Source organism: Lagenorhynchus albirostris, chromosome 1, assembly GCF_949774975.1.
Source record: "Lagenorhynchus albirostris chromosome 1, mLagAlb1.1, whole genome shotgun sequence".
In the NCBI taxonomy this organism is placed as follows: domain Eukaryota; kingdom Metazoa; phylum Chordata; class Mammalia; order Artiodactyla; family Delphinidae; genus Lagenorhynchus; species Lagenorhynchus albirostris.
In genome coordinates, this window is record NC_083095.1 from 92,384,368 (window position 1) to 92,407,490 (window position 23,123).

General features: G+C 35.6%; 1 protein-coding gene across 1 annotated transcript in view; it reads right to left on the reverse strand.

The window, feature by feature from the left end:
* Positions 1 to 23,123, reverse strand: part of FAM227B (family with sequence similarity 227 member B) — a 253,390-nt gene that overhangs the window by 86,875 nt on the left and 143,392 nt on the right. The gene's annotated exons all lie outside the window — the stretch shown is intronic.

A 23,123-nucleotide genomic window follows, 5' to 3' on the forward strand; every position in this document is an offset into this window, starting at 1 on the left:
AGCAAATAATCATGAGAGAAGGAGAGTACAAATGCAGGATATTTGAAATGCATTTGAAATTAAGAGATCAACAACTTAACACAAATATATATATATATATATATATATAGAGAGAGAGAGAGAGAGAGAGAGAGAGAGGGAGAGAGAGAAAGAGACTGATATATATATATATGTATATATAGATAGATAGATAGATAGATATAGACTGCTATATCAAAACCTCATGGTAACCACAAACCAAAAATCTATAATAGATATAACACAAATAAGTAAAAGGAATCCAAACACAACATTAAAGGAAGTCACCACATCAAATGAGAAGAGAAAAAAAGAGGAAAGGAAGAAAAAGAGATGGACAAAAATAAATCCAAAACAATTAACAAAATTTCAGTGAGAACATACATATTGATAATTACCTTAAATGTAAATGGATTAAATGCTCCAACCAAAAGATATATATTGGCTGAATGGATAAAAAACACTATATATATGCTGGCTACAAAAGCCCCACTTCACATCTAGAGACACATACAGCCTAAAAGTGAGGGGATGGAAAAAGTTATTACATGCAAATGGGAATCAAAAGAAAGCTGGAGTAGCAATACTCATATCAGACAAAATAGACTTTAAAATAAAGACTATGACAAGAGACAAAAAGGATACTACATAATGATCAGGGGATCAATCCAAGAAGAAGATATAACAACTGTAAATTTATATGTACCCAACACAGGAGCATCTCAATATAAAAGGTAATTGTTAACAGACATAAAAGGAGAAGTTGACAGTAACACAATAATAGTGGGGGACTTTAACACCACATTACATCAATGGAGAGATTATCCAGAAAGAAGATCAAAAAGGAAACAAAGGCCTTAAATGACACATTAGACCAGATGGACTTAATTGATATTTATAGAGCATTTTATCTGAAAGTAGCAGAATACACTTTTTCAAGTACACATGGAAGATTCTCTAGGATTGATCACATGCTGGGCCACAAAGCAGGCCTTGATAAATTTAAGAAAGTTCTTAAGAAATTTAAGAAAATTTAAGAGAGAAATTTAAGAAAGAAAATTTAAGAAATCAACTCCAAAGGAAAAACTGCCAAAAACACAAACAGGCAGAGGCTAAAAACTATGCTACTAAAGAGCCAATGGGTCACTGAAGAAATTAAAGAGGAAATCAAAAAATACCTAGAGACAAATGAAATGAAAACACGATGATCCAAAACCCATGGGAGGCAGCAAAAGTAGTTCTAACAGGAACGTTTATAGCAATACAAGCTTACCTCAGGAAACAAGAAAAATCTCAAATAAACAACCTAACTTTACCCCTAAAGCAACTAGAGAAAGAAGAAAAAACAAAACCCGAAGTTAGTAGAAGGAAAGAAATCATAAATATCAGAGCAGAAATAAATGAAATATAGACTAAGAAAACAATAGAAAAGATCAATGAAAGCAAAACCTGGTTGTTTGAAAAGATAAACAAAATTGATAAACGTTTAACCAGACTAATCAAGAAACAAAAGAGAAATGGCTCAAATTAATAAAATTAGAAATGAAAAAAGAGCAGTTACAACAGACACCACAGAAATACAAAGGATCTTAAGAGACTACTACAAGCAACTATATGCCAATAAAATGGACAACCTGGAAGAAATGGACAAATTCTTAGAAAGGTACAATCTCCCAAGACTGAACCAGGAAGAAATAGAAAATATAAACAGAGCAATTACAAGAACTGAAATTGAACCTGTAATTTAAAAACTTCCAACAGACAAAAGTCCAGGACCAGACGACTTCACAGTACAATTCCATCAAACATTTAAAGAAGAGTTAACACCTATCCTTCTGACACTATTCTAAAAAATTGCAGAGGAAGGAACACTTCTGAACTCATTCTATGAGGCCACCATTCCCTGATACCAAAAGCAGAGAAAGATACCACACACAAAAAATCATAGGACAATATCACTGATGAACATAGCCACAAAAATCCTCAATGAAGGAGGGAGACGCAAGAGGGAAGACATATGGGAACATATGTTTATGTATGACTGATTCACTTTGTTATAAAGCAGAAACTAACACACCATTGTAAAGCAATTATACCCCAATAAAGACGTTAAAAAAAAATCCTCAATGAAATACTAGCAAACCTATTCCAACAATACATTAAAAGGATTATACACAATGACCAAGTGGGAGTTATCCCAGGGATGCAAGGACTTTTCAATATTCACAAATCAATCAATGTGAAACACCACATTAACAAACTGAATAATAAAAACCATATGATCATCTCAATAGATGCAGAAAAAGCTTTTGATAAAATTCAACATCCGTTTATGATAAAAACTCTCCAGAAAGTGAGCATAGAGGGAACATATCTCAACATAATAAAGGCCATATATGACAATCTCACAGCTAACATCATAATGGTGAAAAGCTGAAAGCATTTCCTCTAATGTCAGGAACAAGACGAGGATGTTCACTCACTCTCACCACTTTTATTGAACATAGCGTTGGAAGTCCTAACCACAGTAATCAGAGAAGAAAAAGAAATGAAAGGAAACCAAACTGGAAAAGAAGAAGTAAAACTGGCACTGTTTGCTGATGACATGATACTATACATAGAAAATCCTAAAGACGCTATCAGAAAACTGCTAGAGCTCATCAATGAATTTGGTAATGTTGCAGGATACAAAATTAATATGCAGAATTTTGCTTTATTTATTTGCAGTAATATGGAAAATTAATGCAGAAATCTGTTGCATTTCTATACACTAACAATGAAAGATCAGAAAGAGAAATTAAGGAAACAATCCCATTTACCATCACATCAAAAAGAATAAAATACCTAGGAATAAACCTACCTGAGGAGGCAAAAGACCTGTACTCTGAAAACTGTAAGATGCTGATGAAAGAAATCAAAGATGACATAAACAGATGAAAAGTTATACCATGTTTTTGGATTGGAAGAACCAACATTGTCATAATGACTATATTACCCAAGGCAATCTACAGATTTAATGTAATCCCCATCAAATTACCAATGGCATTTTTTTTTTTTTTTTTATGGTACGCGGGCCTCTCACTGTTGTGGCCTCTCCAGTTGCGGAGCACAGGCTCCGGACGCGCAGGCTCAACGGCCATGGCTCACGGGCCCAGCTGCTCCGCGGCATGTGGGATCTTCCCAGACTGGGGCACGACGAACCCGTGTCCCCTGCATTGGCAGACGGACTCTCAACCACTGTGCCACCAGGGAAGCCCCAATGGCATTTTTTCACAGAACTAGAATAAAAAATCTTAAACTTTGTATGGAAACACGAAAGACGCTGAATAGCCAAAGTAACCTTGAGAATGAAAAATGGAGCTGGAGGAATCAGGCTCCCTGATTTCAGACTATATTACAAAGCTACAGTCATCAAAACAGTATGGTACTGGTAAAAAAACAGAAATATAGATCAATGTAAGAGGACAGAAAGCCCAGAAGTATACCCATACAATTATGGTCAATTAATCTACAACAAAGGAAGCAAGAATATACAATGGAGGAAAGACAGCCTCTTCAATAAGTGGTGCCAGGAAAACTAGACAACTGCATGTAAAAGAATGAAATTAGAATATTCTGTAACACTATATAAAAACAAAAACTCAAAATGGATTAAAGACCTAAATGTAAGACTGGATACTACAAAACTCCTAGACGAAAACCTAGGCAGGACACTCTTTGACATAAATTGCAGCAATATCTTTTTGGATCCATCTCCTAGAGCAATGGAAATAAGCACAACAACAACAACAAAAACAAATTTGACCTAATTAAACTTAAAAGCTTTGATATAGCAAAGTAAGCCATAAACAAAACGAAAAGATAACCCACAGAATGGGAGAAAATATTTGCAAACAACAAGAGATTAATCTCTAAAACATATAAGCAGCTCATACAGCTCAATATCAAAAAACAAACAACTCAAGAAAAAAATGATCAGAAGACCTAAATAGATGTTTTTCCGAAGAAGACATACAGATGGCCAAAAGGCACATGAAAATATGCTCAACATCATTAATTTTTAGAGAAATGCAAATCAAAACTATGATGAGGTATCACCTCACACCAGTCAGAATGGGCATCATCAAAAGCCTACAAATAATAAATGCTGGAGAGGGTGTGGAGAAAAGGGAATTGTCCTACACTGTTTGTGGGAAGGTAAATTAGTGCAGCCACTATGAAGAACAATATGTAGGTTCCTCAAAAAACAAAAAATAGAGCTACCATTTGATCCTGCAATCCTACTCCTGGGCATATATCCAGGGAAAACCATAATTTGAAAAGATACATGCACCCCAATGTTCATTGCATCACTATTTACAATAGCCATGACATGGAAGCAACCTAAATGTCCATCAACACATGAACAGATAAAGAAGATGTGGTATATACACACAATGGAATATTCAGCCATAAAAAAAAGAATGAAATAATGCCATTTGCAGCAACAAGGATGGACTAGAGATTATCATACTAAGTGAAGTAAGTCAGACAGAGAAAGACAAACATTATATGATATTGCTTATATGTGGGATCTAAAAAAATAATACAAATGAACTTATTTACAAAACAGAAACAGACTCACAGACATAGCAAACAAACTTAGGCTTACCAAGGGGGAAAGGGGGGTTATGGGAGGGATAACATATACATACTATTATATATAAAGTAGATAACCAACAAGGACCTACTGTATAGCACAGGGAACTATACTCAATATCTTATAATGATGTATAAGGGAAAAAGAATCTGAAAAGGAATATATATATATATATATTCCTTTTCTATATATATATATAACTGAAACACGGCGCTGTACACCTGAAACTAACATGATATTGTAAGTCAACTATACTTCGATTTAAAAAAATCTCTCCATATATTTGGCAATTTGAACATTAGAGTTGTGCTAAATTAAGTTAAATGTTGGAAGTTTATTGAATAGCTAGGTCATTCCCAAATAAAGTAAGATACTGAAACATAAATTACTGAACATTGGCTTCCTTTTACAGAGAAAATAAAGGTATTTAGAATTATTAATAAATACATTTTGTGCCACACTGAGGTATTTTCTATAAGAAAGCACATGTTTTTAGAATTTATTATTGGTATTTTTGTTTTGCCAATCTACAGAATGCTAATGTAAAAAAAGCTCATCATTGGCTTACTTTTTAGTTTTCAATTGAAATTAAGATTTTTAAGAGTTGAGAATTCTAATTTAAATATGTAATTAAAGCTAGTAGAAATAATAAGGGAAACATTTTAGGATACAGTAGCAAAGTAGGATGTGTGTTTTTAGTAAAAGAAGGTATGAGGAGTTGAATTGCGCTTTGTTAAGGGAAAAGAAAGTAATTTTTTTCCAGAGTTGATTGTTCCTGGATGAGAAAAAAAAAGGGACAAACTAATTTGAGTACAGAAAATTATGGAAGGTTTATCGAAAAGGAACCCTGAGAAAACAGTTTTGTGCCTGGTCAGGATTGGCTAAATTTAGAATAAATTTAATTGAGTAAATAAATTTTAAACATAAGCTGGTACAAAATCTGAATTTTGTTTTTCTCTCTGTTAAGAGGACAAAGTTTTCTTAAACGGTCAATCGGCATTTGATAACAGATTTTAAATTTCTTTACCTTTTAAGTGATCTATTCCATATTTGCTATTGAAATCTTTTATTGTCCCTTTGGTTAAGTGAAGAAGTATTGTTTAACAGTGACCTATGATCCTATTTGACCAAGTATTTTAAAACCTTTTTGATATTTTTGGAGAAACTTCCCAAATCAAAATCTAATGAAGTTCCTTTGACCTCTAGCTAACTTTGAGATGCTTCAAAGGGCCCCTGAGACATTCCAAAGAGATGTATAATTAAACCTGATTAAACGAATTAGGTTCATTTGGAGTGTTAAATTACATGGGATTAGCATTGTCAAATGAGTAATAAATCTTATGTTGTGTGGGTAAATGTTATTAATATTTAAGTATTCTAGAAATTATATGGAATTCCTAAAAATATGGTATGTCTTGGTAAAATGTTATCAGTCATAATTCCAGTTATTATCTTAAAATGTTGTATGTCACAGGAGTAACTAAGTTTCTTTGTCAATTGCATTGTAAACAGGTCTTCAACCGTGCCTTCTTAAGTCTTTTATCATTCATAGATAGCTATTGTTTTACTCTGATGTCCTTGCAAAAATTCTTCCTCTTCAAGATGATTCATAGCAAGAACTTTTTGACAACTACAGGTTTCTGATAACTTTCAGATCATATTCTGAACTGGGAGAAAAATTAAAGAATTTTATAGGAAAACCTGATGGCTTCATAAAACAGTTAACAAAAAGGACTTCTCTGGCAGTCCAGTGGTTAAGACTCCATGCTTCCACTGCAGGGGGGTGCGGGTTCAATCTCTGGTTGGGGAACTAAGATCCTGCATGCCACGTGGGTGGCCAAAAGAAAAAAAAAGGATATTTTACATAGGACTGAGTGAACTGGTGAATAGGGTTATAATTTTTATGGTTTCTGTCTGAAGTATTACTGGCTTTTAATCTGTGTTTTCCAGATATAAGGAAACTTACCTCCTAATTATGACTTACAGCGATTTGGTAAATTATACCTTTGTAAGCAGTACTGAAACATTTATCCTTTCTCACTACCTGATCCCTCCAGAGATTGGAAACTCTTGGGTTCCCAGAAGCTTTATTAGGTAAATTAGGAAGACCACCTCCTAACAGGTGCAGGAATCTCAAGGTATTTTGGAAACCTCAAAAAAGGAGGAATTCACCCAAATCTACAGATATCACCCACAAAATCTGTGACAAGCCCTTGCCGTGGTTTTCCTGGCCTTGAGAGGCATTTTAAAAATTCAATCTGAGATTCCTTATGAAAAAGTTCCAGCAAAGCCAATTTAGAAAGAGCCTGCATAATCAATTACACTTATGCAAATCATCAGGCCATGTTTATTGAAACCAGACTTACTTTGCAAACAAATTAGTCTTAATCTGGCTTTATTTGGTAGAAATGAGGGTAATTATAGACAGAAAAAGATTACGTTTCAGTGAATATTAAATTCTAGTTTAGTTAATTATGGTCTGTATTTACTAAGTCTCACTTCCCAGATAGCTCCTCACTGTTTTATTACTGTGAAGTTTAATTGAATGATTAAAAGGACACTCCAAGCTTGTTTCTGAAGCTTATCTCAGTAATCTAGCTTTAGATGCAGATTGGATGCTCCATGACCTGCAACCAGGAGATAATACATACTGGAAAAGACATCATTTAAAGAACAATCTCTAACCTAAATGGAAGGACCCTCATCAGATACTCTTAACTAGCTCATGCACAGCAAAACTGAAGGGAATTGACTCTGGGATTAATACTTCCCAGTTAGAAAGGGCCCCTGCACTGGATTGGCTATAGAGATGACTACCAACACAAACTCACCTTAAAAAGACACTCAAACAGGAGAAACTACACTTATACCAGGACGAGAAGACAATGACATCAGAAATAGACAGATGTCCCAAGATGCCAGAACTGACCCATATGATCATTTGTAGTGTTTTTTTTTTTTTTTTTTTACTTCTTGGAACTTTGCATATGGATAAAACATTTTTCCATCATGGGCCTGATTCTATGCTAGTTTTAAAAATCAATCCAATTGGGGCTTCCCTGGTGGCGCAGTGGTTAAGAATCCACCTGCCAATGCAGGCGACATGGGTTCAATCCCTGGTCCGGGAAGATCTCACATGCCACGGAGCAACTAAGTCCGTGCGCCACAACTACAGAGACTGCACTCTAGAGCCCACGAGCCACAACTACTGAGCCTGCATGCCACAACTACTGAAGCCCACGCATCTGGAGTCCATGCTCTGCAACTAGAGGAGCCACAGAGTGAGAAGCCCATGCACCACAAGGAAGAGTAGCCCCTGCTCACTGCAACTAGAGAAAGCCTGCATGCAGCAACGAAGAACCAAGCAGCTATCAATCAATCAATCAATCCAGTTGTCGGGTTTGTGGTCAATTACCAGACACAAAGTTGTGTCTGGAACTTCTGGTTTACCTTGGTGGATTTGTCCTCTCCAAGGCTCTAACTGGATGGGTCTTGGGAAATTTATTCTAGAAGAAAGAAGTTATAGTTTTGTTTGGGCCACTATTGATATTACTAGATGAGACTCCCTCACTTGACCTATCAATTATACTTGATCTGACCATCGCCATAAATACAAATTTTCTCTTAAAGTTACTCAGTCTCAATCAGAGCAACAAGCAAAATTTTGGCCAAAAAACATAACCTCCCTCCATTGTGGGATGGCTTTATATGGCTAACATGAGGCTATGATCACTTAAGTTTAAGGCCCCCCTTATGTTGGGAACAGTCAAACCATACTAAGGATAACCAGCCTAATAACACTAGGAAATTGGACTGGGTGCCTTATGCACAATGCCTGTGTATCATTTCCCTTAAAGATAAGAATTGTTACAGAACAGACTACGTCAGAAGACCTGGTGATATACTGTGCCACACCTAATGGAAGTTCTTGACTTAAATTCTTACTTATGACCTTACTCATACTACTAGCTATATTACCTGTATATTGCCTATTTTACAAGATTGCTGTTTCTTGCATTACTAAATGTGTGACAGAGCCTTTGATAAAATGATGACTAGGTTACCTGAAGCAAGTAACCAGTTATATAGTTCTATATAAGAACAATGATTGTAATACTGTAACTCTAGATATGGTAAGAAGAAACGAGAGGGAACCATTTTCTGGACCATAACAGACTAGTAAGACAGGTGGTCCAGAGACCTTTGGCTACTGTTAATAGGACCTAGTCCAGTCACATTGAGTGGCCTACCTACGAAATCCTTGCCTGACCTAGCACTGTGGGACAAAACGGTCACGAAATGCCTCCCAAACCATGGTCGAATTTATGACCATGAGGGGGCGCTGTCACTACAAATTATTGCTGGCCATCTGGTTCTACAAGAATAAAGTCACTAGTCACTGCAGTCTCTGACCCTCAACACACTCTGAAAGGAGATCAGGGCAGAGATCAGGAATGAGGCACGCTGTGCTCTGGGAAAAACTGGCAGAACAGGCCTTTACATAGTTAGATATTTTCAGGAGAAAATTTTATGAGCCCAATTTCTTGCATCTTCTCATATCTAGACAAGCACTAAAATCATTAATGGGGACATCTGCTCCTCGTGACTAGCAGCAAACCTTCTGCCAAAATGTGTGCTTGACTGCATGTATCCCCCCTTCACTAATATCATATATATACTGACCCCCGCCCCAACCTCTAGGGAGCTGTTCCTCAGAGCTATCTGAGATGCTATCTCCCATGCTACAGTCCTTATCTGGCCCCAAATAAAACTTAACTCACAACTCTCACGTTGTGCTTTTTTTTTTTTTTCTTCAGTCAATGAGAAGAATAATCATTCAAATCCAGGTATGTCTGACTGCAAAGATACCATCTGAATCCTGAAAACCCTTCACAGGCCAGTTGTTCCATATTACCTCTCAATGCCATATCCTCTCATACTGTACATAGCTAGTAATTTCTCACTTAATATTTATTTACTGTTTCTTAGTGGTTCCAATTTTTTCTTCTTTTTTCAGTACATAGGCTTTGCTATCTTCTTGCTCCCATAACACTTTGTATGTGTCATTTAACTTGTGAACTCTCAAAAATGGATTGCTAACGAGAAGAGTGAATCATTTTCCATGTTTAGTTTCCAAGATTTCTCATTTTGAAAAAATAGGTTTCCAAATATTAACTTGCTTTAAATGATTCCGCATACAAACCCCACATCCATAAACTTTATCTTAAATTAAAAATAAAAGCCTGCCAAGCTAGAGTACATAAATAGCTCTTTTAAAATCACTGGATAAGAGTTTAAATTACCAGAGGTTGCATCATTATGGGTTATTTGAGAATTGTTTGTCTTCTATAATATGAAGTTATTCTCATAGGAATACTGATTAAAATAGAAACCAGATGTGTTTTTCAATACTAGAGTGAAAAAAATGACAAACAAGTAGAAAATTATTATAAGAATGACCTAAGGAGGTTTCTAGAAACTTGAAGCATGGGTATAATAGAAAAAGTGTGTGTGTGTGTGTGTGTGTGTGTGTGTGAGAGAGAGAGAGAGAGAAGAATAAAAAAATGAAGGAGAATGAATAGGATAAGAAACAGTTTCAGAATTCAAAACAGAAGAAAAAAACTTCCTAAACCTTGATAAATATTTGGTACCATCATGGAAATAGCATAAATGAATTTTTACCTATGGACCAAAAAAGTGAAAAAGGAAAAAAACAGGGACAAGATGGTCTTTCAGTCTAAAGGAATAAATTAAATACGAAAAAGTTGAGGACTATTGTTGAAAGAAAAAAAAAGCCCCCTTTAAATTTAAAATATGACACACTCTGGGTGTGATAAAACGATCCAGAAATTTTATATTTTTCACCCCTCTTCCACATTTTTAGAGGGATGAAAAGAACAATAATGTTTTTGATGCTTTGAATTTGCTTCTTGGTTTTATTTTCGATTATATTAGAAATACAGTATACTTACTACTACAATATGTCAACACGCTGAGTGGAATAAATGGAATGGAAGGTGTAAAGGCAATCAAGGGAAGGGAGGAGTACACCGTACATAATTTCATTACCATTTTTGAATTAGTCTTTAATCGCCCCTTTCATTATACTAAGAACTAGTGTTATTCTCTTTAATTTTATTTACTCAAGGCAAAAATAATAAAGTGAATGCTACTCTATTATCCTTCGAATAATTTAAAATATAGTAGAACTTCATTCATTTGGGGTCCCTTAATTCAGAATTTGTTACCATTCAAATTGAGTTTGCACTGAAGTTTATCTTTCTGCTTTGCAGATATTTCCAAGATAGTACAAATTAGTAGGATAAATCAGTTGTCAGGGGAGATTTAAAAATATTTAAGAGAGAAAGCAACTTTCAAACATCTTTCAGTACTTTCACATTCACATTTGCAAATAATAAGCTATTTCTATATTTTTCTTATTGATTCAATTAAGTCAGGTGACAGTTTGATTTATTACACATATAGTTCTTGGCATTAATAAACAGTACTTCTTTTAAAATATACTATAATTTTTGATTTTTACTAATTCAGCAATTCTCTAAACTCATGAAACTACGCTTCCAACTTCCAAGCTTTTTTTTTTAATATATATAAATTTATTTATTTATTTTTGGCTGCATCGGGTCTTCATTGCTGTGCACTGGCTTTTCTCTAGCTGCAGTGAGCCGGGGCTACTCTTTGTTGTGGAGCACAGGCTCTAGGCGTGAGGGCTTCAGTAGTTGCAGCACACAGCCTCAGTAGTTGTGGTGCATGGGCTTAGATGCTCCACGGCATGTGGGATCTTCCTGGACCAGGGCTCGAACCCGTGTCCCCTGCATTGGCAGGCAGATCCTTAACCACTGCACAACCAGGGAAGTCCTCCAAGCTTCTTAGGCTAGGAAATCAAAGCTACAATCTTGTGCAGCCAAAAAATTCTATTAGAAAAAAATCAGGCAGTCTTTCGTTTTTCTTCTGGCTACTATCAAATGACTGATTAACTGTCTTTTTTTTTTAACTTCACTAATTTCTCTTGGCATTAGATATACGGAAGTTTAGTTTCTGATATTTTGTTGTTGCATAGTTCCCTGTGCAACAACAAAATATGGCATTATATGCTGATATGAACTACTCTACTACAACATTCCTCTAGAATATAAAAGCAATTTTCTTTTAGGTAAAATACTCAGAAAGAGTATTAAGTATTGATTTCTTTTTAAATTGCCAACATTGTTAGTTCAAAACTTCTTTCTCAGTGTCACAAGAATTGACTGAACTGTACATTAACCTATACTTGGACAACTTTGAAATCCATTTATGGCTGTAACCAAAAAATAAAACTCCTTTAGGCTTTTATAATAAGGTCTCATAACATAGCTTGCCTTCTGATAATTTCAGGTGTTATAACACTGGGGTCTTTGATATTCTGGTTGTCAGAAATATTTTTAATTAGGGAAATGAGGAAGGATAGCCCTCATTTAATATTTTTGTCAAAATACATACTTAATACTGCTATGAGAAAAGTTTTCTTTTTGCACCAGAGTACCTTAAAAAGAGATTCTAATTCCACACTTTGTGTTAACTGATTTGCAAGATGCTTACTGGTTCTCATTTTAAGGGAGTAACAGGTCCAGATCCCTCTGATCCAGAATGAGTAGGTTTTTTGGGTTATAGCATTCCTCTCACCTAAACTTTCCAACTGCCTGATTTCCCCCTCCAATGCTGGTCTTCTTCCAGTCTTTCTTATCTCTACAAATGACACCACTATTTATCCTGTTACAAATGTCAGACATCTGGAATTTAACCTTGACTCCTCCTTGTCTTTCACATTGAATCTATCACCAAGATTTGTCTCCAAAATTTCTCTACCTGCTTCTTTCCCACTCCCTGCCATGATCCTAGTCTAAGGAATCATCATCTGCAAAGTGGATTATAGCCACAGCCTCCTAACTGGTCTCCTTACTTCAACTTTTGCCATCCTCCAAACCATTCTCACAAAGTTTTCAGGATGATCACATTACTCATTATTACCCATTATACTTAGGATCAGATCCAAAGTCCCCATTGTTGATATCAAGATCCTACACACGTTGCTTTCAAATCACCTAACTTTCCCCTTGTTAACTCTGTTCCAGTTATACTGTCATTTAGTTTCTGGAACACACCTCATTTTCACCTCAGAGCCTTTGTTTTCCCTGTTACCTTTGCCTGGAATACATTAGTTCCACTTCTGATTTTTTCTTATCCTTCAGATCTCAGCTTAAATGTCACCTCCTCAGAAAGGTCTTTTGTGACCAGATTTAAACCATCCCTTCTCCTCCCTTCTCCCTCAAGTTATTTGTTACCATAGTACCTATTTATTTCCTCCTGCAATATAATCAGAATTCTTTTATATGTTCATAATCTGTCCCCTCCTCCATGATTTAAGCTCCATGAAGTCAGGGACCTTGCTTATCTTACCGAACAGTATATCTCTATCATACTGCGTACTACCTAAATACACCGTAAATGTTGATTTGAAGCAAGTAGCTGAGTTCATCAAGGGACAAAGATTTTATTGCATCATTGAAAACTCAATATGTAAAATTTCAAAGGAAATATCTGATAATTGCTTACATGACTCTTGGGTTCCTCACCAGACTGAAGATATAAGAGAGAAGAAAGAAAGAGAGGAGAGTGGAGCCAGAGAAAGTAGGGAGAGGGAGAAGCAGAGAGACAATTTGTGAGGAGGATTTCTTCTCTGTTAGTTCCCTTACCTACCAAGAGACGTGAGGAGCAGGTGAATCTCCCGTTACCCTAAATCTAGTGAGACAGGTGTTCTGGAAGTGTTGATCATCACAGAGGATGTTGGAACAGAAGTTCCCATGTTAGAAAAAGAAGACTAGAATTTTATTCAGGAAAAATGGAGGTGTTACTGAATACTTTTGAGCAGAAAAATAACATGATTACAACTGTGCTTTAGGAAGATTAACTTGACAGCAACACATAAAATGGATTGGAGGTTGGAGAGAAGAGATGAAAGGAGATGGGTTAGGATAGAACGGACATGAAAGATAATAATTACTTGACTTAGGATGTGAAGGTAACAACTGATAGGAAGAAACAGGTGTTGAAGAAATTGTGGTGGTAGGATTGATAATTTTTGGAATTGATTAGCGGGAGAACTCATTATAACTGAGTTAATATTAAATACAATTGAAGGGAAAATATGAGTAATATTTAAAGATAGCAAGAAGGTTTAGTTTGAAAAGAAAGCCAGGGAGAAGTATGAACCTCCTTTCTCTTATGCATGAGTTATTTTGTTAGCTGCCAGTTTTACATGGACCTATATTTTACCAGATGCCTGGCTTTCTGTGAATGTATCTTTATACTTAGGATGTTGGACTCCATAACTTTCTTCTTCTTTACTACCATAATTATCTCTATTCTACCTCCTTCTTCCACTTTTGAAAAGTTCATCTAGTGCTGAAAAGTCATGGTTTTAAAGCTAATGAATGAAAAATTAAAACAATTTTGTAATTAACACACTGACATCCATGACATTAAAAAAATTGCTAGTTTTACTCCTCATTTTGCTATGTAGGCAATGAATATGGAACCAAAGAATGACAATTTAAAGCAAAGAATGTAATAACCCTGACTGCATAGAGTATTTGTTGTTTTTTATAATGTTTTCCTAGGGGTGAAGCAAAACTCTCTCCATAGCCATTATAACAATTTCCAACTGTTAGAGTGGCACTAGGCTGTCAAAAACAGGCACTAATGTATTGCCCTGAATCAAGGAGACTGAGTCTTTGCTAAAGTTAAGCATTAATTTAAAGGGTGTCAAGGCAATCAAGAGTAAATTATATAATGTAACTTCATTATACAGAAAAAAGAAGAGCTAGTGACTCTCGAGATCTTGCTCCAGGTCCAAAGTTGTTTAGTAAGTTAAAAACATAATTTCAATAGCTTGAATTCTAGATTAGCATTTTAGATAACTTTTTATAAACATAAAATGAAATAAAACAAATTTTTATAGACTCAGAGACACAAAGAGTCTAGATACATTTGTAAACTGAGATATTTATATAGTTGAGTCACAGGCACACCACAATTTTGAGCATATGACTCAAACTTTGTATCTTATATACAGTTAGTTTTTAAATGTTAGGGCACAAGAGTAAGCACAAAGTTTGCATAAATGAAGATTTATAGGAACCCCAGGCTTGCTCAATTACTTTCGGGATTTTACTCCAGAGTTTAAACTATTGTCTTCAACCAGGTCTATAAGGTCTATAAGTAGAAACGCCTGTACTCCAGCTTCCTATTACACTTAGAATAAACCCAAACTCTTATTACCATGACCTTCAAAGTTCTTTATGATCTGGCTCCTGTCTACTTTTCCACTTTCACTAATCTCTCACTCCTTTTCCCATTGCTCATGTACTTCATTAATATTGGCCTTCTTTCAGTTCTTGGAACACACCAAGGTCAGTCTTGTTCCAGGCATCTCAAAATTTACCTTCTCAGGTGGGCCCTTCTTACTTAAAGTAGGTCCCTCTACCCATTTACCTCTCTGCCTCCTATCTTCTTGAATATCTTCTTTGTATCCCATCCACACCCACCTGCCTCTGCCACACACACATGCCAAAGATCAGTGCATTTATGTTCTTCCACTGGGATGCATACTCTTTAAATGAAAAGACCACTTCTAGAATACTCACCATTGTATCTCCAAAAGTCCAAGACAACACCTGGCACCCAGTAGGTATTTGATAAATATTTGTTAAGTGAATGAATCAAGGAAATGAGAAATGTTGGTTGTATGGCATGATTCAAAGTTGAGACTGAATTCATGAAATGGGACTGACAGAAGAGAAGATGAAGATAAATCCGTAGTGTGGTGATAGTGGTGGGAATGTAGTGGAAATAAATCTTGGACCACAATCTCAAATATGCAAAGGATAACATATAACTTTACGTTTATAAATCAACCTAGCTTCAACTTTGAGAATTTCAACCCCCCTTTCCTCCCACCCCCAGTTAGTGGAAAACTTATGTCAATTATTCTTGGGTTCCCCTCTTCTGCTTCAAGATGAGATAGAATTCAAGGGTCTTGTTCAGGGCCAAGCCAAGGGCTTCTGGTTGTTGAGTCATTTGTCTACTCTGGTTACTTCTGGGTGTTCACTGACTCTGCTCACACAGTTCCTTCAGGTCTGAGTTCTCTGCTCTTCCAGATTTCTTTTAAAACATGGGAAATCTTTATGAGGGGTGCTTATGAGCCAGTCTGTTTAGACACATGGGCAGGCTTTACTCTTTGGAACTTTGCTGCTTCTGCTGTGTGCTGTGGAGTTACCAGAAATGTAGAGCTTGGCTTCCCAAATAGACTTTTCTCTATGCTGCCTGTTCTATGGACTCTACCTTCTCTGGGATGCCTCTCAAAGGCACTTTTATGTTTCACTTCTTTTCAGGGAATTTAGCACAGTTTTTTGTTTTTTGTTTTCTCTTAAACTCCAGACTTTATGTGTAAACTATAGGCATAGCTATGACTGAATATTTTTTAAAAACTGTATTCATAATTTCCTCTAAAATGGCTTTCCAAAGCTGGCATCTAAAGAGCTCTATCATCTCTCAACTCAAAAGAGCCTTAGGATCATCTTTGACTCCCCCTTTTTCTTCTTCTTTCTTAGTAAATGAAATTACTGGCTTCAAAACAGCTTTTCTTTCTCTTCCCACTGCCAATCTGTTGATTCTGGAAGTTATCATTGCACACTGTAATAGCTTCTTGATTTGTCTCCATGCTAGTATTCTGCTCCCCAAACCATTCTTTATACCATCACAAGATAAATGAACCTATTACTATCCATTTCCAAAATACTTCATAGCTCCTAACTGTTTCCCAGTTGAGGTGAGATGATCTGGCTTGTTATTTATGGTCCTGAAAGATTTGAACCCTCCATTCTCTTGCCTGCATTTCTTCTAGACTCTCCCCAACCTCTTTCTTAAATTATTCTCTTTAGTCAAAATTTTACTCTGTTCATGTATCTCATTACTTGCACTTGTAATATTGCATGAACTAGAATATTCTCTTCCCAGCCTACTTACCAGCTGTACTTCTCTAAACTGTCCTAACAGTTATTCCCTAATTCTTTGAAGAGATCACTTTGTGCAGGCTTTTGATAATCTTTCTATTATTGTCTTGAATTATAAATTTGTTGTGATTTACTTTTCATGTTATCTTTCCCTAATTAGACTGTGGACTTTTTTTCTAATTTTAATTTTATTTTTTTAAAAATCTTTATTGGAGTTTAACATCTTTATTTAAAATGGTGTTACTTCCTGCTGTATAACAAAGTGAATCACCTTTACATATACATATATCCCCATATCTCCTCCCTTTTGTGTCTCCCTCCCACCCTCCCTATCCCACCCCTCTAGGTGGACACAAAGCACTGAGCTGATCTCCCTGTGCTATGTGGCTGCTTCCCACTAGCTACCTATTTTACATTTGGTAGTGTATATATGTCCATGCCACTCTCTCACTTTGTCCCAGCTTACCCTTCCTCCTCCCCATGTCCTCTAATCCCTTCTCAACGTCTGCATCTTTATTCCTATCTTGCCCCTAGGTTCTTCAGAACCATTTTGTGTTGTTGTTTTTTAGATTCCATAAATATGCGTTAGCATATGGTATTTGTTTTCCTCTTTCTGACTTACTTCAGTCTGTTTGACAGCCTCTAGGTCCATCTGCCTCACTACAAATAACTCAATTTCGTTTCTTTTTATGGCTGAGTAATATTCCATTGTATATGTGTGCCACATCTTCTTTATCTATTCATCTGTCGATGGACACTTAGGTTGCTTCCATGTCCTGGCTATTGTAAATAGAGCTGCAATGAACATTGTGGTACGTGACTCTTTTTGAATTATGGTTTTCTCAGGGTATATGCCCAGTAGTGGGATTGCTGGGTCGTATGGTAGTTCTATTTTTAGTTTTCTAAGGAAACTCCATACTGTTCTCCATAGTGGCTCTATCAATCTACATTCCCACCAACAGTGCAAGAGTGTTCCCTTTTCTCCACACCCTCTCCAGCATTTATTGTTTGGAGATTTTTTTGAAGATGGCCATTCTGACTGGTGTGAGATGATATCTCATTGTAGTTTTGATTTGCATTTCTCTAAGGATTAGTGATGTTGAGCATCCTTTCATGTGTTTGTTGGCAAACTGTATATCTTCTCGGCAGAAATGTCTATTTAGGTCTTCTGCCCATTTTTGGATTGGGTTGTTTGTTTTTTTTGATATTGAGCTACATGAGCTGCTTGTAAATTTTGGAGATTAATCCTTTGTCAGTTGCTTCATTTGCAAATATTTTCTCCCATTCGGAGGCTTGTCTATGGTTTCCTCTTGTTTATGGTTTCCTTTGCTGTGTAAAAGCTTTTAAGTTTCACTAGGTCCCATTTGTTTATTCTTGTTTTTATTTCCATTTCTCTAGGAGGTGGGTCAAAAAGGATCTTCCTGTGATTTATGTCATAGAGTGTTCTGCCTTTGTTTTCCTCTAAGGGATAGTGTCTGGCCTTACATTTAGGTCTTTGATCCATTTTGAGCTTATTTTTGTGTATGGTGTTAGGGAGTGTTCTAATTTCATTCCTTTACATGTAGCTGTCCAGTTTCTCCAGCGCCACTTACTGAAGAGACTGTCTTTTCTCCACTGTGTATTCTTGCCACCTTTATCAAAGATAAGGTGACCATATGTGTGTTGGTTTATCTTTGGGCTTTCTATCCTGTTCCATTGATCTATATTTCTGTTTTTGTGCCAGTACCATACAGTCTTGATTACTGTAGCTTTGTAGTATAGTCTGAAGTCAGGGAGCCTGATTCCTCCAGCTCTGTTTTTCTTTCTCAAGATTGCTTTGGCTATTCAGGGTCTCTTGTGTTTCCATACAAACTGTGAAATTTTTCATTCTAGTTCTGTGAAAAGTGCCATTGGTAGTTTGATAGGGATTGCATTGAATCTGTAGATTGCTTTGGGTAGTATACTCATTTTCACAATGTTGATTCTTCCAATTCAAGAACATGGTATACCTCTCCATCTGTTTCTATCATCTTTAATTTCTTTCATCAGTGTCTTATAATTTTCTGCATACAAGTCTTTTGTCTCCTTAGGTGGGTCTATTCCTAGATATTTTACTCTTTTTGTTGCAATGGTAAATGGGAGTGTTTTCTTAATTTCACTTTCAGATTTTTCATCATTAGTGTATAGGAATGCAAGAGATTTCTGTGCATTAATTTTGTATCCTGCTGCTTAACCAAATTCATTTATTAGCTCTAGTAGTTTTCTGGTAGCATCTTTAGGATTCTCTATGTATAGTATCATGTCATCTGCAAACAGTGACAGCTTTACTTCTTCTTTTCTGATTTGGATTCCTTTTTCTTCTCTGATTGCTGTGGCTAAAACTTCCAAAACTATGTTGAATAACAGTGGTGAAAGTGGGCAACCTTGTCTTGTTCCTGATCTTAGTGGAAATGCTTTCAGTTTTTCACCATTGAGGACGATGTTGGCTGTGGGTTTGTCATATATGGCCTTTATTAGGTTGAGGTAAGTTCCCTCTATGCCTACTTTCTGGAGGGTTTTTATCATAAATGGGTGTTGAATTTTGTCGAAAGCTTTCTCTGCATCTATTGAGATGATCATATGGTTTTTCTCTTTTAATTTGTTAAGATGGTGTATCACATTGATTGATTTGCGTATATTGAAGAATCCTTGCATTCCTGGAATAAACTCCACTTGATCATGGAGTATGATCCTTTTAATGTGCTGTTGGATTCTGTTTGCTAGTATTTTGTTGAGGATTTTTGCATCTATGTTCACCAGTGATATTGGCCTATAGTTTTCTTTCTTTGTGACATCTTTGTCTGGTTTTGGTTTCAGAGTGATGGTGGCCTCATAGAATGAGTTTGGGAGTGTTCCTCCTTCTGCTATATATTGGAAGAGTTTGAGAAGGATAGGTGTTAGCTCTTCTCTAAATGTTTGATAGAATTCGCCTGTGAAGCCCTCTAGTCCTGGGTTTTTGTTTGTTGGAAGATTTTTAATCACAGTTTCAATTTCAGTGCTTGTGATTGGTCTGTTCATATTTTCTATTTCTTCCTGATTCAGTCTTGGCAGGTTGTGCATTTCTAAGAATTTGTCCATTTCTTCCAGGTTGTCCATTTTATTGGCATAGAGTTGCTTGTAGTAATCTCTCATGATCCTTTATATTTTTGCAGTGTCAGTTGTTACTTCTCCTTTTTCATTTCTAATTCTATTGACTTGAGTCTTCTCCCTTTTTTTCTTGATGAGTCTGGCTAATGGTTTATCAATTTTGTTTATCTTCTCAAAGAACCAGCTTTTAGTTTTATTGATCTTTGCTATCGTTTCCTTCATTTCTTTTTCATTTATTTCTGATCTGATCTTTATGATTTCTTTCCTTCTGCTAACTTTGGGGTGTTTTTGTTCTTCTTTCTCTAATTGTTTTAGGTGTAAGGTTAGGTTGTTTATTTGAGATGTTTCTTGTTTCTTAAGGTAGGATTGTATTGGTATAAACTTCCCTCTTATAACTCTTTTTGCTGCATCCCATAGGTTTTGGGTTGTCGTGTTTTCATCATCATTTGTTTCTAGGTATTTTTTGATTTCCTGTTTGATTTCTTCAGTGATCGCTTGGTTATTAAGTAGTGTATTGCTTAGCCTCCATGTGTTTGTATTTTTTACAGATTTTTCCCTGTAATTGATATCTAGTCTTATAGCATTGTGGTTGGAAATGATACTTGATACGATTTCAATTTTCTTAAATTTACCAAGGCTTGGTTTGTGACCCAAGATATGATGTATACTGGAGAATGTTCCATGAGCACTTGAGAAGAAAGTGTATTCTGTTGTTTTTGGATGGAATGTCCTATAAATATCAATTAAGTCCATCTTGTTTAATGTATCACTTAAAGCCTCTGTTTCCTTATTTATTTTCATTTTGGATGATCTGTGCATTGGTGAAAGTGGGGTGTTAAAGTCCCCTACTATGAATGTGTTACTGTCGATTTCCACTTTTATGGCTGTTAGTATTTGCCTTATGTATTGAGACGCTCCTATATTGGCTGCATAAATGTTTACAATTGTTATATCTTATTTTGGATTGATCCCTTGATCATTATGTTGTGTCCTTCTTTGTCTCTTATAATAGTATTTGTTTTAAAGTCTATTTTGTCTGATATGACAATTGCTACTCCAGCTTTCGTTTGATTTCCATTTGCATGGAATATCTTTTTCCATCCCTCACTTTCAGTCTGTATGTGTGTCTAGGTCTGAAGTGGGTCTCTTGTAGACAGCATATATATAGGGCTTGTTTTCGTATCCATTCAGCCAGTCTATGACTTTTGGTTGGAGCATTTAATCCATTTACATTTAAGGTAGTTATCACTATGTATGTTCCTAATACCATTTTCTTAATTGTTTGGGGATTGTTATTGTAGGTCTTTTCTTTCTCTTGTGTTTCCTGGCTAGAGAAGTTCCTTCAGCATTTGTTGTAGAGCTGGTTTGGTGGTGCTGAATTCTCTTAGCTTTTGCTTTTCTGTACAGGTTTTAATTTCTCCCTTGAATCTGAACGAGATCCTTGCTGGGTAGAGTAATCTTGGTTGTAGGATTTTCCCTTTCATCACTTTAAATATGTCCTGCCAGTCCCTTCTGGCTTGCAGAGTTTCTGCTGTGAGATTAGCTGTTAACCTTATGGGGATTCCCTTGTATGTTATTTGTTGTTTTTCCCTTGATGCTTTTAATATTTTTTCTTTGTATTTAATTTTTGATAGTTTGATTAATATGTGTCTTGGTTTGTTTCTCCTTGAATTTATCCTGAATGGGACTCTCAGTGCTTCCTGGACTTGATTTACTATTTCCTCTCCCATGTTAGGAAAGTTTTCAACTATATTCTCTTCAAATATTTTCTCAGTCCTTTTAAGACAATCCATTTTAAAATTTAAGTCTTGAATATTTAATTAGCAATTTTTGACCTCTGATCTATTGATTTCTTAGTATAAAATCTGTAGGGTCAATTTGGAACAGATGAATTTAGGAGCTCTTGAATATCTTTACATGTGAACTAACTGTTAATAATTTTCATTTCTTTAGAAGAAATATCCAAGTCCTAGGAGTTCTGACCGTGCTCAGTACTGTTGCCTACAAAACTAATGGAGGTATGATTCAGATCACAGTAGCATCATACTTTCTTTTCTTTCTTTTCCCCCTTTTTAGAGAAATACATGACGGAATATTTTGTAGCTATCTAGCTTTCAACAGAGGCAATTAAGGAAGGGCCATCCTCTTCTGCTCTAATAAACTTAGAAATGTCATATTTGGTGCCTAAAGAATAACTGAATATGTTTAAACTATGCTGTGCTATTGATTCTGTTCTCCAAAAGCATAGACACAAAGGGAAATCACATAAATTATAATACAACTGAACATACTTAATTTTGTTTTCCTATTTGGTCTACATGCACCACCTGGTGGTAAAGTCGTGTATTTCAAGTGCAGTGTTTGTGTCTGTGTGTGTGTGTGTGTGTGTGTGTGTGTGTATGTGTGTGTTGGGGGTATTAATATGGGAAAGAGAATTTTAATATGTATTCCTAATTATTGTTTTAGATTAACAATGCAATTATTTTGCAACAAATATCTAATAAAACACTAGAACGCTACTATATACACGTTAGAACAGGAAATAAAGGGGAGAATAACTCATGTTGGAAAGCAAAGTAGCATTCTCTTATTTACATGAGCTATACCTCTTAAAATTCCATCCCTAAATTAACATTTATTTATTGCATTAATGTTCTTATTAAGGGCAAGAGTCAAACATTGATAACCAATATAAAACCATATAATTTTTTTTAATTTTTAAGAATAATAATTTTAGAAGTATGTATCTTCTTCCTTATCTTAGTAGTTAGTGTAAGTAACAAGTCACAGAATTTTAAAACTACAAGGCACAATAGAATCATCTAGACTAATTTTACAAATGTAGCAGCTGAGATTCAGAAATGTCAGGTGACTTGCCCAGGCCATACTGGTAATTAGTGGCCCAACTCAAATAAGAATGTTGTTATTCTTACTTTCAGTCTAGTAACATAAGATATAAAATTTTACTCATATGCAATGCAGAAATATCTCTGTATGAAGAGATATACCCTTAACTCAGCTACATAGTTCTTGAAGACAGTAAGATGTGAATTAATACACATTAGTAGTTTCATTCTAACATTCTGAACACAAAGGAGTAATAGTAGAAATGCATGCATCATAAAGCCATGTAAAAGATTTTAAATTAAAAAATCCCTTTTACATACATGTTCCAAGGAATATTTTCAACTTATATACAACTTCTATGTTATAAGACAATCTAAAAAAATTCCCTTTCCCTTTCTAACTGCTTCAGAGTCAGAGATTTGTTTCTACAAAGTAGGTACCCA